Below are 19,282 nucleotides of genomic sequence, written 5' to 3'. Positions count from 1 at the left end.
TGTGATATGTGTGGGAAGGGCCTTTTCACTTTGTCATCCTCAAAGGTTGATGCCCACCAGAAGAAGGAGATCTGGCTGACCATCGCCCGGGCAGTTAGATCAGTGAGGGTCTACAAGCTCAGGATCCGCAACTGCCAGAAGAGGTGGCAGGACCTTCGTGACTGGACCCGGAGGATCACAAGGGTCCAGCTGAAGCTGTTGCCTCCTCGCAGGAGGGACGGACACCGGACCCTGACCCCCCGCATGCTCAGGGTTCTGGCGGTGGTCTTCTCGAATCGGGATGGGCAGTTGAAGGCCTGACGGCAGCAAGGGGGGGTAAGTCCATGCCTAATCTGTGAACTATGTCTGTCATGCTATTTGCAGTCTTTTGGCCTGGTTACACATCCACATTACATCAGTCTTGTAGTCCAGTACCCATGTCCATCAACTGTGTAATGCACCCTCCTCATCTGATCCACAGGTGTGGCCCCTACAGTCTGTGGCTTGTTTCACTTGGGCACTGTGTCCCTGCAGTCAGCTATGCTTAAGGTTCTGTACAGCATATGTTACCTGGACTCTGTTGTGTGCTTTGTAGGTGGGTCAATTGTTTACACAATGCCTGATATCTGACATGTGATCAGTATGTGCATGGGTACTGCAGTGGGGACCCAGTACACTCCATCTGAGCAGCCCACTGCTGTTGTGCCGGCACCCACCTCATCAGACTTTTGTCCCACAGTTGTGACGGCACCCACTATGTCAGACTCCTCCACTGCAGTTGCCAGTGACTCTCCTGCACCCTCGACCCGTTCTCTGCCTCCTTCTGCTGAGCCCTGATCCTGGCCCTGTGGTACCTGGCCTGCCCCCATTTATGCCCTTGCTAGTGGATGTCCCCTGTCCTTAGCAGTGCAGTCAAGCAACTGGTGACAGTTGTCACCCACACCCTATTTGGACTTCAGCTATGGACTGGACATTGGCCTTTGGTTTTTCTGGACTTTACATTTGATTTTCCAATTTGCTGAATAAAGCATTTGTTGTTATCCTTGTGAATTTAATTTAGCTGTACATTATGTTGTTGATGTTTACCATGACCTTGCTGTTATGATGCTGGATTTTCAATGTTGAATACTGAGGTGTTGATGTGATGTACTCCATGTTGTCTATGAGATCTGTATCATATTCTGGTCGGTATCCATTTCATCCTTTGCAGCAAACTGGGTGTATCATGATTAAATAATTTTGCACAGGGATGTCAACTTTTCATGTGCATGGTCACATCTGTGGCGTGCACCCATGCACATTTGATGTGCTTCCCATTGTCCAATGTGTCCAGTTTCCTGACTGTGGGCCCATCTCCACTGGAGATGCAGGTGTGGGCATCATTGGTGTAGGAGTCAACTGTGTCCTCTGTGCAACTTGCTAGACGCATGTATTGAGTATGTGCAATGACTTAAGGGACACTCCCCTACCCAGGCTGATGTGCTTAGAGACTTCATTGGGTGGTAACCGATGGCTGACTAAACAAGTGTTCTACTGACATGACTGAGACCTGCTGAAAGTATGTTTCGCACAGCTGAGCTTCCACAGGAGTTGAGTCCCCTCAAGTAAGTGTGTTGTTCTGTGACATTGCCTGGTCCCATGATGTGTGTTGTGTGGGCATGTCTGTGTGTGTTCCCATCCCTTTTTCTACATAGGCTGTGTTCCCTTAATATGTTCGTGTTGGTGATGCTTGCTGAGTTGTCTTATGTTCATTCCACATCTTTGTCCTGGGCTTCCAGATGTGGTTGCATGACAAACTACTGTTCACTTGTGTGTCATCATTGGGATTAGCCAGTCCTGAGTGGTGATGATGTGGTCAGACTTAGATGGGACACAGTCAGGGCCCCCCAGGGCACTTGTTTGTTCGCAATATCATGTAGTTGTCCATAGGTGATACCTTTCAGTGATTGAGACATGTGTATGTGTGTGTGACTGCTCCCACTCGTCAGGTTCAGATGTGTAATGTTGGCAGGTGTCAGCATGTGTGACTTGTGGTTCTCCTTGGGTTCTGCATTGTCCTGGGACTGTGGCAGGGATTCCAAAAGTAAAAGGAGCTTTGACGTCATTGCCATGTACCGCATACCGTGCAGTATGTCTGTCATTCACCGTGGTTGTAGACTGTCTGTGCACCTTAGATCCTCCCTCCCAACATTACTGTGTTTGTCATGGGTGCCTGTACGATGTCACCAGTCCATGTGGGCTTCACTGATGCACATTGGTTCAGTTCAGGGTGTGTGGTGTTAAAGGTGGATAGATGTGAATGTTTGCATGGCTCCGCCCCTCCCTCCCTTTTGTCCCTGGTTGACGGGCCATGCTGAGTGATTTGTGTTTGTGTAGGTGTGATGTACGTTTGTGGCACAGGACACATGTCTGAGTTTCTCAGTTTGAACAACATCTACCTTTGTTATCACAGTGGACCTATCATGCAGGCTTGTATCACCCCAATGTATTGTCCCTGGGGGTAGTGCTGTTGTAGGTCTGTCTCTTGCTGTTTTAGTTGCTGTTCATTCCAGCTTGTGTCACATGTGTCTGTTGGGATCCCTCTAATCTTACAATGCCTGATTACCCACTAAGGGTTGCCCAATTCATGGGTTACTCTTGTATGGCATTGTGTCCACATCTGTGTCATTGTGGTTCAGCCCCCCTCATGTGTTGTGTAGTTGCCGGGGGATACTGAGACACACACAAACACATGTGTCAGATGTGCAGTGTGAAGTTGCCTGCTTGTGTTTGTGCATCTGCACCAGTGCTTTGGTATTGCTGTTGTGGGCTATTGGCTGGATGTTGTTTGGGTGATTTTCCCTGCTGTCCCTGTGAGTCATATCTCATCGTTCTGCACATTTATTCTGGTTGTTATGTCCCATTGCTGCCATGGAATGGGAGTTTGTTACCTGATACCTACAGTCTACACAGGATGTATTGATTTGTGTGTCTATTTTCGAGATGTGTGTGTGCATTATGATGGGCACTTCTGCTTTTGTGTCATTGTGGAGAAGTGTGGCTCACTGGTTAGAGCAGGCAGACCCTGAAGCAGAGGTCAGACCCGGGACCAGGGTTCAATTCCCGACGCGGCAGGGTCTTGAGCTCAAATGTCCATGAACTCGATAATTCTCGCTTCGGTGCCTGACCTAATCATGGGTTCACACTCTGCAACTCTGGGCATTAAGCTTGCTTAATCTCCACAACGGCCCCCCCGCGGCGGGATGCCTGGCTTTCACCTTGGGGATGCCCTGTAGGGGCTATCTCACAGGGAAAAGCCAGGACGGGTTCCCAAGGCAAGCGCGGAGATACCCCTTTGGGGGTCGATTCAGGCGCTATATAAGAAACATAATAATAATAATAATAATTGTACACTGTATGCAATGTCAGCCCTCATGGGTGGTGCTTGTCTGCACACGGCCAAGAGTATGTTTTATTTTCACAGCACCATTTGCCACACTACATCTCTGTGGGTATGTGACACAACCACTACTTTGCCACAAAAGTGTTTCATGTGCTGGGACCAGGAATCATATTTGCAGTTTGGCATTTGCAGCTTTTACCATGATGACACTTACCTTTTGGTCAATGTGATGATGGAGGTTTAGACCCCATTTTCACAATGCTCAGGTTTTGCTGCAGTTTGGAACCCCACACTTACCTTTTGTTCTACACGGTGATGGGGGGGTTAGAGTACATTGACACAGTGCTATTGTGATGCTTGACTTGTGTAGCCCACCCTCAGTTTTTGGTCACACATGTGATGTTCGTTACATTGCATGTTTGAAGTAATATTTACTGTTGTGGGCATTTGTCCCAGACTACACACTGTTATCATGTTGTTAGGGGGGGATGTATTTTGCTGACATACCTAATGTTGGTGTATGATGGATGTGTGGCGCAGGTGTGGGTGTTGATATTGATAGTCACACAACACCCTGTGAGTGGGGGTGGAAGTAGTGATAGGCAACATGCCCCCTATGAGTGGGGGTAGCAGTAGTGATAGGCAACATACTGCCTATGAGTGGGTGTGGCATTAGTGATAGGCAACATGCCCCCTATGAGTAGTGGTGGCATTAGTGATAGGCAACATAACCCCTATGAGTGGGTGAGGCAGTAGTGATAGGCAACATACCCCCTATGAGTGGGGGTGGCATTAGTGATGGGCAACATACCCCCTGTGAGTGGGGTTGGCAGTAGTGATAGGCAACATAACCCCTATGAGTGGGGGTGGCATTGTTGATAGGCAACATACCCCTTATGAGTGGGTGTGTCATTAGTGATAGGCAACATGCCCCCTATGAGTGGGGGTGGCAGTAGTGATAGGCAACATACCCCCTATGAGTGGGTGAGGCATTAGTGATAGGCAACATACCCCCTATGGGTGGGGGTGGCAGTAGTGATAGGCAACATACCCCCTGTGAGTGGGATTGACAGTAGTGATAGGCAATATAACCCCTATGAGTGGGGGTGGCATTGTTAATAGGCAACATACCCCTTATGAGTGGGTGTGTCATTAGTGATATGCAACATGCCCCCTTTGAGTGGGGGTGGCAGTAGTGATAGGCAAAATACCCCCTATGAGTGGGTGAGGCATTAGTGATAGGCAACATACCCCCTATGGGTGGGGGTGGCAGTAGTGATAGGCACACTTGCCCCCTATGAGTGGGGTGGCATTGGTGATAGGCAACATACCCCCATGAGTGGGTGTGGCGGTAGTGATAGGCAACATACCCCCTATGAGTGGGGGTGGCAGTAGTGATATGCAACATGCCCCCTATGAGTGAGGGTGGCATTGGTGATAGGCAACAATCCCCCCTATGAGTGGGTTTGGCAGTAGTGATAGGCAACATACCCCCTATGAGTGGGGGTGGCAGTGGTGATAGGCAAAATACCCCCTATGATTGGGGTGGCATTAGTGATACGCAACATACCCCTATGAGTTGGGGTGGCAGTAGTGATAGGTAACATGCCTCCTATGAGTGGGGGTGGCATTGGTGATAAGCAACATACCCCCCATGAGTGGGTGTGGCAGTAGTGATAGGCAACATACCCCCTATGAGTGGGGGTGGCAGTAGTGATATGCAACATGCCCCCTATGAGTGAGGGTGGCATTGGTGATAGGCAACAATCCCACCTATGAGTGGGATTGGCAGTAGTGATAGGCAACATACCCCCTATGAGTGGGGGTGGCAGTGGTGATAGGCAACATGCCCCCAATGAGTGGGGGTGGCAGTAGTGATAGGCAACATACCCCCTATGAGTCGGGGTGGCAGAAGTGATAGTTAACATGACCCCTATGAGTGAGGGTTGCATTGGTGATAGGCAACATACCCCCTATGAGTGGGTGTGGCATTAGTGATACGCAACATACCCCTATGAGTGGGGGTGGCAGTAGTGATAGGCAACATGCCTCCTATGAGTGGGGGTGGCATTGGTGATGAGCAACATACCCCCTATGAGTGGGGGTGGCAGTAGTGATAGGCAACATACCACCTATGAGTGGGGGTGGCCGTAGTGATAGGCAACATACACCCTATGAGTGGGTGTGGCATTAGTGATAGGCAACATACCCCCTATGAGGGGGGTGGCAGTAGTGATAGGCAACATACCCCCTATGAGTGGGTGTGGCATTAGTGATAGGCAACATGCCCCCTATGAGTGGGGGTGGCAGAAGTGATAGGCAACATAGCCCCTATGAGTGAGTGTGGCATTAGTGATAGGCAATATGCCCCCTATGGGTGGGGGTGGCAGTAGTGATAGGCAAACTTGCTCCCTATGAGTGGGGGTGGCATTGGTGTAGGCAACATGCCCCCTATGAGTGGGGGTGGCAGTAGTGATAGGCAACATACCCCCTATGAGTGGGTGAGGCATTAGTGATAGGCAACATACCCCCTATGGGTGGGGGTGGCAGTAGTGATAGACAAACGTGCCTCCTATGAGTGGGGGTGGCATTGGTGATAGGCAACATACCCCCATGAGTGGATGTGGCAGTAGTGATAGGCAACATACCCCCTATGAGTGGGGGTGGCAGTAGTGATATGCAACACGCCCCCTATGCGTGAGGGTGGCATTGGTGATAGGCAACAATGCCCCCTATGAGTGGGTCTGCAGTAGTGATAGGCAACATAACCCCTATGAGTGGGGGTGGCAGTGGTGATAGGCAACATGCCCCCAATGAGTGGGAGTGGCAGTAGTGATAGGCAACATACCCCCTATGAGTTGGGGTGGCAGAAGTGATAGGCAACATGCCCCCTTTGAGTGAGGGTTGCATTGGTGATAGGCAACATACCCCCTATGAGTGGGTATGGCATTAGTGATAGGCAACATACCCCCTATAGGTGGGGGTGGCAGTAGTGATAGGCAAACTTGCCCCCTATGAGTGGGGGTGGCATTGGGGATAGGCAACATACCCCCATGAGTGGGTGTGGCAGTAGTGATAGGCAACATACCCCCTGTGAGTGGGATTGACAGTAGTGATAGGCAATATAACCCCTATGAGTGGGGGTGGCATTGTTGATAGGCAACATACCCCTTATGAGTGGGTGTGTCATTAGTGATATGCAACATGCCCCCTTTGAGTGGGGGTGGCAGTAGTGATAGGCAAAATACCCCCTATGAGTGGGTGAGGCATTAGTGATAGGCAACATACCCCCTATGGGTGGGGGTGGCAGTAGTGATAGGCACACTTGCCCCCTATGAGTGGGGTGGCATTGGTGATAGGCAACATACCCCCATGAGTGGGTGTGGCGGTAGTGATAGGCAACATACCCCCTATGAGTGGGGGTGGCAGTAGTGATATGCAACATGCCCCCTATGAGTGAGGGTGGCACTGGTGATAGCCAACAATCCCCCCTATGAGTGGGTTTGGCAGTAGTGATAGGCAACATACCCCCTATGAGTGGGGGTGGCAGTGGTGATAGGCAAAATACCCCCTATGATTGGGTGTGGCATTAGTGATACGCAACATACCCCTATGAGTTGGGGTGGCAGTAGTGATAGGTAACATGCCTCCTATGATTGGGGGTGGCATTGGTGATAAGCAACATACCCCCCATGAGTGGGTGTGGCAGTAGTGATAGGCAACATACCCCCTATGAGTGGGGGTGGCAGTAGTGATATGCAACATGCCCCCTATGAGTGAGGGTGGCATTGGTGATAGGCAACAATCCCACCTATGAGTGGGATTGGCAGTAGTGATAGGCAACATACCCCCTATGAGTGGGGGTGGCAGTGGTGATAGGCAACATGCCCCCAATGAGTGGGGGTGGCAGTAGTGATAGGCAACATACCCCCTATGAGTCGGGGTGGCAGAAGTGATAGTTAACATGACCCCTATGAGTGAGGGTTGCATTGGTGATAGGCAACATACCCCCTATGAGTCGGTGTGGCATTAGTGATACGCAACATACCCCTATGAGTGGGGGTGGCAGTAGTGATAGGCAACATGCCTCCTATGAGTGGGGGTGGCATTGGTGATGAGCAACATACCCCCTATGAGTGGGGGTGGCAGTAGTGATAGGCAACATACCACCTATGAGTGGGGGTGGCCGTAGTGATAGGCAACATACACCCTATGAGTGGGTGTGGCATTAGTGATAGGCAACATACCCCCTATGAGGGGGGTGGCAGTAGTGATAGGCAACATACCCCCTATGAGTGGGTGTGGCGTTAGTGATAGGCAACATGCCCCCTATGAGTGGGGGTGGCAGAAGTGATAGGCAACATAGCCCCTATGAGTGAGTGTGGCATTAGTGATAGGCAATATGCCCCCTATGGGTGGGGGTGGCAGTAGTGATAGGCAAACTTGCCCCCTATGAGTGGGGGTGGCATTGGTGTAGGCAACATGCCCCCTGTGAGTGGGGGTGGCAGTAGTGATAGGCAACATACCCCCTATGAGTGGGTGAGGCATTAGTGATAGGCAACATACCCCCTATGGGTGGGGGTGGCAGTAGTGATAGGCAAACCTGCCCCCTATGAGTGGGGGTGGCATTGGTGATAGGCAACATACCCCCATGAGTGGGTGTGGCAGTAGTGATAGGCAACATACCCCCTATGAGTGGGGGTGGCAGTAGTGATATGCAGCACGCCCCCTATGTGTGAGGGTGGCATTGGTGATAGGCAACAATGCCCCCTATGAGTGGGTCTGCAGTAGTGATAGGCAACATAACCCCTATAAGTGGGGGTGGCAGTGGTGATAGGCAACATGCCCCCAATGAGTGGGAGTGGCAGTAGTGATAGGCAACATACCCCCTATGAGTTGGGGTGGCAGAAGTGATAGGCAACATGCCCCCTTTGAGTGAGGGTTGCATTGGTGATAGGCAACATACCCCCTATGAGTGGGTATGGCATTAGTGATAGGCAACATACCCCCTATAGGTGGGGGTGGCAGTAGTGATAGGCAAACTTGCCCCCTATGAGTGGGTGTGGCATTGGTGATAGGCAACATACTCCCATGAGTGGGTGTGGCAGTAGTGATAGGCAACATACCCCCTATGAGTGGGGGTGGCAGTAGTGATATGCAACATGCCCCCTATGCGTGAGGGTGGCATTGGTGATAGGCAACAATGCCCCCTATGAGTGGGACTGCAGTAGTGATAGGCAACATAACCCCTATGAGTGGGGGTGGCAGTGGTGATAGGCAACATGCCCCCAATGAGTGGGAGTGGCAGTAGTGATAGGCAACATACCCCTATGAGTTGGGGTGGCAGAAGTGATAGGCAACATGCCCCCTTTGAGTGAGGGTTGCATTGGTGATAGGCAACATACCCCCTATGAGTGGGTGAGGCATTAGTGATAGGCAACATACCCCCTATGGGTGGGGGTGGCAGTAGTAATAGGCACACTTGCCCCCTATGAGTGGGGTGGCATTGGTGATAGGCAACAATCCCCCCTATGAGTGGGATTGGCAGTAGTGATAGGCAACATACCCCCTATGAGTGGGGGTGGCAGTGGTGATAAGCAACATGCCCCCAATGAGTGGGGGTGGCAGTAGTGATAGGCAACATACCCCCTATGAGTCGGGGTGGCAGAAGTGATAGTTAACATGACCCCTATGAGTGAGGGTTGCATTGGTGATAGGCAACATACCCCCTATGAGTGGGTGTGGCATTAGTGATACGCAACATACCCCTATGAGTGGGGGTGGCAGTAGTGATAGGCAACATACCACCTATGAGTGGGGGTGGCCGTAGTGATAGGCAACATACACCCTATGAGTGAGGGTTGCATTGGTGATAAGCAACATGCCTCCTATGAGTGGGGGTCGTATTGGTGATAAGCAACATATCCCCTATGAGTGGGGGTGGCAGAGTGATAGGCAACATACCCCCTATGAGTGGGGGTGGCAGTAGTGATAGGCAACACACACCCTATCAGTGGGTGTGGCATTAGTGATAGGAAACATACTCCCTATGAGTGGGGGTGGCAGTAGTGATAGGCAACATGCCATCTATGAGTGGGGGGCAGTAGTGATAGGCAACATGCCCCCTATGAGTGGGGGGGGGCATTGGTGATAGGCAACAACCCCCTATGAGTGGGTGTGGCAGTAGTGATAGGCAACATACCCCCTAGGATTGGGGGTGGCATTGGTGATAGGCAACATACCCCCTATGTGTGGGGGTGGCAGTCATGATAGGCAACATACCCCCTATGAGTTTGGGTGGTAGCAGTGATAGGCAAGATGCCCCCTATGAGTGGGGGTGGCATTGGTGATAGGTAACATGCCCCCTATGTGTGGGGGTGGCATTGTTGTTAGGTAACATACCCCCTATGAGTAGGGGTGGCAGTAGTGATAGGCAATATACCCCCTATGAGTGGGGGTGGCAGTAGTGATAGGCAACATAACCCCTATGAGTGGCGGTGGCAGTTGTGATAGGCAACATACCCCCTATGAGTGGGGGTGGCAGTAGTGAAAGGCAACATGCCCCCTATGAGTGGGGGTTGCATTGGTGATAGGCAATTGACCCCTATGAGTGGGAGTGGCAATAGTGATAGGCCACATACTGCCTATGAGTGGGGGTAGTGATAGGCAACATACCCCCTATGAGTGGGGGTGCCAGTAGTGATAGGCAACATATACCCTATGAGTGGGTGTGGCATAAGTGATAGGCAACATACCCCCTATGAGTGGGGGTGGCAGTAGTGATAGGCAACATGCCCCCTATGAGTGGGGTGGCAGTAGTGATAGGCAACATACGCTCTATGAGTGGGTGTGGCATAAGTGATAGGCAACATGCCCCCTATAAGTGGGGGTGGCAGTAGTGATAGGCACCATACCCCCCTATGAGTGAATGTGGAATGAGTGATAGGCTACATACCCCCTATGATTGGGGGTGGCAGTAGTGATAGGCAACATGCACTCTATGAGTGGGGTGGCATTGGTGATAGGCAACATACCCCCTATGAGTGGGGGTGGCAGTAGTGATAGTCAACATGCCCCCTATGAGCGGGGGTGGCAGTAGTGATAGGCAAAGTTGCCCCCTATGAGTGGGGGTGGCATTGATGAAAGGCAACATACCCCCTATGAGTGGGTGAGGCATTAGTGATAGGCAACATACCCCCTATGGGTGGAGGTGGCAGTAGTGATAGGTAAACTTGCCCCCTATGAGTGGGGGTGACAGTAGTGATAGGCATCATACGCCCCATGAGTGGGGGTGGCAGTGGTGATAGGCAACATGCCCCCTATGAGTGGGGTGGCATTGGTGATAGGCAACATACCCCCTATGAGTGGGTGAGGCATTAGTGATAGGCAACATGCCCCCTATGAGTGGGGGTGGCATTGGTGATAGGCAACATACCCCCATGAGTGGGCGTGGCAGTAGTGATAGGCAACATACCCCCTATGAGTGGGTGAGCATTAGTGATAGGCAACATGCCCCCTATGAGTGGGGGTGGCAGTAGTGATAGGCAACATACCCCCTATGAGTGAGTGTGGCATTAGTGATAGGCAAACTTGCCCCTATGAGTGGGGGTGGCAGTAGTGATAGGCAAACTTGCCCCCTATGAGTGGGGGTGGCATTGGTGATAAGCAACATGCCCCCTATGAGTGGGGTGGCATTGGTGATAGGCAACATACCCCCTATGAGTGGGTGAGGCATTAGTGATAGGCAACATACCCCCTATGGGTGGAGGTGGCAGTAGTGATAGGCAACTTTGCCCCCTATGAGTGGGGGTGGCATTGGTAATAGGCAACATACCCCCATGAGTTGGTTTGGCAGTAGTGATAGGCAACATACCCCCTATAAGTGGGGGTGGCAGTGGTGATAGGCAACATACCCCCTATGAGTGGGGGGTAGCAGTAGTGAAATGCAACATACCCCCTATGAGTGGGGGTGACAGTAGTGATAGGCAACATACACCCTATGAGTGGGTGTGGCATAGGTGATAGGCAACATTCCCCAAATGAGTGGGGGTGGCAGTAGTGATAGGCAACATGCCCCCTATGAGTGGGGGTGGCATTGGTGATAGGCAACATACCCCCATGAGTGGGCGTGGCAGTAGTGATAGGCAACATACCCCCTATGAGTGGGTGAGCATTAGTGATAGGCAACATGCCCCCTATGAGTGGGGTTGGCAGTAGTGATAGGCAACATACCCCCTATGAGTGGGTGAGGCATTAGTGATAGGCAACATACCCCCTATGGGTGGGGGTGGCAGTAGTGATAGGCAAACTTGCCCCCTATGAGTGGGGGTGGCATTGGTGATAGGCAACATACCCCTTATGAGTGGGTGAGGCATTAGTGATAGGCAACATACCCCCTATGGGTGGGGGTGGCAGTAGTGATACGCAAACGTGCCCCCTATGAGTGGGGGTGGCAGTAGTGATAGGCAACATACCCCCTATGAGTGGGGGAGGCAGTGGTGATAGGCAACATGCCCCCAATGAGTGGGGGTGGCAGTAGTGATAGGCAACATGCCACCTATGAGTTGGGGTGGCAGAAGTGATAAGCAACATGCCTCCTATGAGTGAGGGTTGCATTGGTGATAAGCAACATGCCTCCTATGAGTGGGGGCCGCATTGGTAATAAGCAACATATCCCCTATGAGTGGGGGAACAGAGTGATAGGCAACATACACCCTATGAGTGGGTGTGGCATTAGTGATAGGCAACATACCCCCTATGAGGGGGGTGGCAGTAGTGATAGGCAACATACCCCCTATGAGTGGGTGTGGCATTAGTGATAGGCAACATGCCCCCTATGAGTGGGGGTGGCAGAAGTGATAGGCAACATACCCCCTATGAGTGGGTGAGGCATCAGTGATAGGCAACATACCCCCTATGGGTGGGGGTGGCAGTAGTGATAGGCAAACCTGCCCCCTATGAGTGGGGGTGGCATTGGTGATAGGCAACATACCCCCATGAGTTAGTGTGGCAGTAGTGATAGGCAACATACCCCCTATGAGTGGGGGTGGCAGTAGTGATATGCAACACGCCCCCTATGTGTGAGGGTGGCATTGGTGATAGGCAACAATGCCCCCTATGAGTGGGTCTGTAGTAGTGATAGGCAACATAACCCCTATGAGTGGGGGTGGCAGTGGTGATAGGCAACATGCCCCCAATGAGTGGGAGTGGCAGTAGTGATAGGCAACATACCCCCTATGAGTTGGGGTGGCAGAAGTGATAGGCAACATGCCCCCTTTGAGTGAGGGTTGCATTGGTGATAGGCAACATACCCCCTATGAGTGGGTATGGCATTAGTGATAGGCAACATACCCCCTATAGGTGGGGGTGGCAGTAGTGATAGGCAAACTTGCCCCCTATGAGTGGGTATGGCATTGGTGATAGGCAACATACTCCCATGAGTGGGTGTGGCAGTAGTGATAGGCAACATACCCCCTATGAGTGAGGGTGGCAGTAGTGATATGCAACATGCCCCCTATGCGTGAGGGTGGCATTGGTGATAGGCAACAATGCCCCCTATGAGTGGGACTGCAGTAGTGATAGGCAACATAACCCCTATGAGTGGGGGTGGCAGTGGTGATAGGCAACATGCCCCCAATGAGTGGGAGTGGCAGTAGTGATAGGCAACATACCCCTATGAGTTGGGGTGGCAGAAGTGATAGGTAACATGCCCCCTTTGAGTGAGGGTTGCATTGGTGATAGGCAACATACCCCCTATGAGTGGGTGAGGCATTAGTGATAGGCAACATACCCCCTATGGGTGGGGGTGGCAGTAGTGATAGGCACACTTGCCCCCTATGAGTGGGGTGGCATTGGTGATAGGCAACAATCCCCCCTATGAGTGGGATTGGCAGTAGTGATAGGCAACATACCCCCTATGAGTGGGGGTGGCAGTGGTGATAAGCAACATGCCCCCAATGAGTGGGGGTGGCAGTAGTGATAGGCAACATACCCCCTATGAGTCGGGGTGGCAGAAGTGATAGTTAACATGACCCCTATGAGTGAGGGTTGCATTGGTGATAGGCAACATACCCCCTATGAGTGGGTGTGGCATTAGTGATACGCAACATACCCCTATGAGTGGGGGTGGCAGTAGTGATAGGCAACAAGGGGTGGTGATGGACAGTCTCTGAATTAAGCAGAAAACTCTCACCCAGTCAAGAGATCAGGGCTAGATCCAACACCGTTTTTTAGCTCACTGCATCATCCCAGTTTCAGAACCTGGCTGTATGCAAATTAGTCTGTTCCTGTCCCAGTGCATGATGGGAACAGGGCAAACCAAACTACAAAGCCAATTCTTACACTGGAAAGGAAACAAGCTACCGGGGACCGGTTTCTGGCATTTCAGCCTCTTCGGCCCGGCTTGCTTGAATCCTGATGGTGCAGTGAGCAAGGGACTCATGTCTGAGCATACCCTTCCACGCTTAGGGTGGACAAAATAATTAACAACAAGGGGTGGTGATGGACAGAGTCTCTGAATTAAGCAGAAAACTCTCACCCAGTCAAGAGATCAGGGCTAGATCCAACACCGTTTTTTAGCTCACTGCATCATCCCAGTTTCAGAACCTGGCTGTATGCAAATTAGTCTGTTCCTGTCCCAGTGCATGATGGGAACAGGGCAAACCAAACTACAAAGCCAATTCTTACACTGGAAAGGAAACAAGCTACCGGGGACCGGTTTCTGGCATTTCAGCCTCAACGGCCCGGCTTGCTTGAATCCTGATGGTGCAGTGAGCAAGGGACTCATGTCTGAGCATACCCTTCCACGCTTAGGGTGGACAAAATAATTAACAACAAGGGGTGGTGATGGACAGAGTCTCTGAATTAAGCAGAACACTCTCACCCAGTCAAGAGATCAGGGCTAGATCCAACACCGTTTTTTAGCTCACTGCATCATCCCAGTTTCAGAACCTGGCTGTATGCAAATTAGTCTGTTCCTGTCCCAGTGCATGATGGGAACAGGGCAAACCAAACTACAAAGCCAATTCTTACACTGGAAAGGAAACAAGCTACCGGGGACCGGTTTCTGGCATTTCAGCCTCTTCGGCCCGGCTTGCTTGAATCCTGATGGTGCAGTGAGCAAGGGACTCATGTCTGAGCATACCCTTCCACACTTAGGGTGGACAAAATAATTAACAACAAGGGGTGGTGATGGACAGAGTCTCTGAATTAAGCAGAAAACTCTCACCCAGTCAAGAGATCAGGGCTAGATCCAACACCGTTTTTTAGCTCACTGCATCATCCCAGTTTCAGAACCTGGCTGTATGCAAATTAGTCTGTTCCTGTCCCAGTGCATGATGGGAACAGGGCAAACCAAACTACAAAGCCAATTCTTACACTGGAAAGGAAACAAGCTACCGGGGACCGGTTTCTGGCATTTCAGCCTCTTCGGCCCGGCTTGCTTGAATCCTGATGGTGCAGTGAGCAAGGGACTCATGTCTGAGCATACCCTTCCACGCTTAGGGTGGACCAAATAATTAACAACAAGGGGTGGTGATTGACAGAGTCTCTGAATTAAGCAGAAAACTCTCACCCAGTCAAGAGATCAGGGCTAGATCCAACACCGTTTTTTAGCTCACTGCATCATCCCAGTTTCAGAACCTGGCTGTATGCAAATTAGTCTGTTCCTGTCCCAGTGCATGATGGGAACAGGGCAAACCAAACTACAAAGCCAATTCTTACACTGGAAAGGAAACAAGCTACCGGGGACCGGTTTCTGGCATTTCAGCCTCTTCGGCCTGGCTTGCTTGAATCCTGATGGTGCAGTGGGCAAGGGACTCATGTCTGAGCATACCCTTCCACGCTTAGGGTGGACAAAATAATTAACAACAAGGGGTGGTGATGGACAGAGTCTCTGAATTAAGCAGAAAACTCTCACCCAGTCAAGAGATCAGGGCTAGATCCAACACCGTTTTTTAGCTCACTGCATCATCCCAGTTTCAGAACCTGGCTGTATGCAAATTAGTCTGTTCCTGTCCCAGTGCATGATGGGAACAGGGCAAACCAAACTACAAAGCCAATTCTTACACTGGAAAGGAAACAAGCTACCGGGGACCGGTTTCTGGCATTTCAGCCTCTTCGGCCCGGCTTGCTTGAATCCTGATGGTGCAGTGAGCAAGGGACTCATGTCTGAGCATACCCTTCCACGCTTAGGGTGGACAAAATAATTAACAACAAGGGGTGGTGATGGATAGAGTCTCTGAATTAAGCAGAAAACTCTCACCCAGTCAAGAGATCAGGGCTAGATCCAACACCGTTTTTTAGCTCACTGCATCATCCCAGTTTCAGAACCTGGCTGTATGCAAATTAGTCTGTTCCTGTCCCAGTGCATGATGGGAACAGGGCAAACCAAACTACAAAGCCTATTCTTACACTGGAAAGGAAACAAGCTACCGGGGACCGGTTTCTGGCATTTCAGCCTCTTCGGCCCGGCTTGCTTGAATCCTGATGGTGCAGTGAGCAAGGGACTCATGTCTGAGCATACCCTTCCACGCTTAGGGTGGACAAAATAATTAACAACAAGGGGTGGTGATGGACAGAGTCTCTGAATTAAGCAGAAAACTCTCACCCAGTCAAGAGATCAGGGCTAGATCCAACACCGTTTTTTAGCTCACTGCATCATCCCAGTTTCAGAACCTGGCTGTATGCAAATTAGTCTGTTCCTGTCCCAGTGCATGATGGGAACAGGGCAAACCAAACTACAAAGCCAATTCTTACACTGGAAAGGAAACAAGCTACCGGAGACCGGTTTCTGGCATTTCAGCCTCTTCGGCCCGGCTTGCTTGAATCCTGATGGTGCAGTGAGCAAGGGACTCATGTCTGAGCATACCCTTCCACGCTTAGGGTGGACAAAATAATTAACAACAAGGGGTGGTGATGGACAGAGTCTCTGAATTAAGCAGAAAACTCTCACCCAGTCAAGAGATCAGGGCTAGATCCAACACCGTTTTTTAGCTCACTGCATCATCCCAGTTTCAGAACCTGGCTGTATGCAAATTAGTCTGTTCCTGTCCCAGTGCATGATGGGAACAGGGCAAACCAAACTACAAAGCCAATTCTTACACTGGAAAGGAAACAAGCTACCGGGGACCGGTTTCTGGCATTTCAGCCTCTTCGGCCCGGCTTGCTTGAATCCTGATGGTGCAGTGAGCAAGGGACTCATGTCTGAGCATACCCTTCCACGCTTAGGGTGGACAAAATAATTAACAACAAGGGGTGGTGATGGACAGAGTCTCTGAATTAAGCAGAAAACTCTCACCCAGTCAAGAGATCAGGGCTAGATCCAACACCGTTTTTTAGCTCACTGCATCATCCCAGTTTCAGAACCTGGCTGTATGCAAATTAGTCTGTTCCTGTCCCAGTGCATGATGGGAACAGGGCAAACCAAACTACAAAGCCAATTCTTACACTGGAAAGGAAACAAGCTACCGGGGACCGGCTTCCGGCATTTCAGCCTCTTCGGCCCGGCTTGCTTGAATCCTGATGGTGCAGTGAGCAAGGGACTCATGTCTGAGCATACCCTTCCACGCTTAGGGTGGACAAAATAATTAACAACAAGGGGTGGTGATGGACAGAGTCTCTGAATTAAGCAGAAAACTCTCACCCAGTCAAGAGATCAGGGCTAGATCCAACACCGTTTTTTAGCTCACTGCATCATCCCAGTTTCAGAACCTGGCTGTATGCAAATTAGTCTGTTCCTGTCCCAGTGCATGATGGGAACAGGGCAAACCAAACTACAAAGCCAATTCTTACACTGGAAAGGAAACAAGCTACCGGGGACCGGTTTCTGGCATTTCAGCCTCTTCGCCCCGGCTTGCTTGAATCCTGATGGTGCAGTGAGCAAGGGACTCATGTCTGAGCATACCCTTCCACGCTTAGGGTGGACAAAATAATTAACAACAAGGGGTGGTGGTGCATACAGCCAGGTTCTGAAACTGGGATGGTGCAATGAGCTAAAAAATGGTGTTGGACCCAGCCCTGATCTCTTGACTGGGTGAGAGTACTCTGCTTAATTCAGAGACTCTGTCCATCACCACCCCTTGTTGTAAATAATTTTGTCCACCCTAAGCGTGGAAGGGTATACTCAGATGTGAGTCCCTTGCTCATTGCACCATCAGGATTCAAGCAAGCCGGGCCGAAGACGCCTGAAATGGCAGAAACCGGTCCCCGGAAGCTTGTTTCCTTCCCAGTGTAAGAATTGGCTTTTGTAGTCTGGTCTGCCCTGTTCCCATGATGCACTGGGCCAGGGACAGACTAATTTGCATACAGCCAGGTTCTGAAACTGGGATGGTGCAATGAGCTAAAAAACGGTGTTGGACCCAGCCCTGATCTCTTGACTGGGTGAGAGTACTCTGCTTAATTCAGAGACTCTGTCCATCACCACCCCTTGTTGTAAATAGTAGTGATAGGCAACATGCCTCCTATGAGTGGGGGTGGCATTGGTGATGAGCAACATACCCCCTATGAGTGGGGGTGGCAGTAGTGATAGGCAACATACCACCTATGAGTGGGGGTGGTCGTAGTGATAGGCAACATACACCCTATGAGTGAGGGTTGCATTGGTGATAAGCAACATGCCTCCTATGAGTGGGGGTCGTATTGGTGATAAGCAACATATCCCCTATGAGTGGGGGTGGCAGAGTGATAGGCAACATACCCCCTATGAGTGGGGGTGGCAGTAGTGATAGGCAACACACACCCTATCAGTGGGTGTGGCATTAGTGATAGGAAACATACTCCCTATGAGTGGGGGTGGCAGTAGTGATAGGCAACATGCCCTCTATGAGTGGGGGGCAGTAGTGATAGGCAACATGCCCCCTATGAGTGGGGGTGGTATTGGTGATAGGCAACAACCCCCTATGAGTGGGTGTGGCAGTAGTGATAGGCAACATACCCCCTATGAGTGGGGGTGGCTTTAGTGATAGGCAACATGCCCCCTAGGATTGGGGGTGGCATTGGTGATAGGCAACATACCCCCTATGTGTGGGGGTGGCAGTCATGATAGGCAACATACCCCCTATGAGTTTGGGTGGTAGTAGTGATAGGCAAGATGCCCCCTATGAGTGGGGGTGGCATTGGTGATAGGTAACATGCCCCCTATGTGTGGGGGTGGCATTGTTGTTAGGTAACATACCCCCTATGAGTAGGGGTGGCAGTAGTGATAGGCAATATACCCCCTATGAGTGGGGGTGGCAGTAGTGATAGGCAACATAACCCCTATGAGTGGCGGTGGCAGTTGTGATAGGCAACATACCCCCTATGAGTGGGGGTGGCAGTAGTGAAAGGCAACATGCCCCCTATGAGTGGGGGTTGCATTGGTGATAGGCAATTGACGCCTATGAGTGGGAGTGGCAATAGTGATAGGCCACATACTGCCTATGAGTGGGGGTAGTGATAGGCAACATACCCCCTATGAGTGGGGGTGCCAGTAGTGATAGGCAACATATACCCTATGAGTGGGTGTGGCATAAGTGATAGGCAACATACCCCCTATGAGTGGGGGTGGCAGTAGTGATAGGCAACATGCCCCCTATGAGTGGGGTGGCAGTAGTGATAGGCAACATACGCTCTATGAGTGGGTGTGGCATAAGTGATAGGCAACATGCCCCCTATAAGTGGGGGTGGCAGTAGTGATAGGCACCATACCCCCCTATGAGTGAGTGTGGAATGAGTGATAGGCTACATACCCCCTATGATTGGGGGTGGCAGTAGTGATAGGCAACATGCACTCTATGAGTGGGGTGGCATTGGTGATAGGCAACATACCCCCTATGAGTGGGGGTGGCAGTAGTGATATTCAACATGCCCCCTATGAGCGGGGGTGGCAGTAGTGATAGGCAAAGTTGCCCCCTATGAGTGGGGGTGGCATTGGTGATAGGCAAC

The sequence above is a fragment of the Lissotriton helveticus genome, chromosome 4_1 (assembly GCF_964261635.1).
Source record: "Lissotriton helveticus chromosome 4_1, aLisHel1.1, whole genome shotgun sequence".
NCBI classification, from domain to species: Eukaryota; Metazoa; Chordata; class Amphibia; order Caudata; family Salamandridae; genus Lissotriton; species Lissotriton helveticus.
This window is presented reverse-complemented; position numbering follows the sequence as displayed.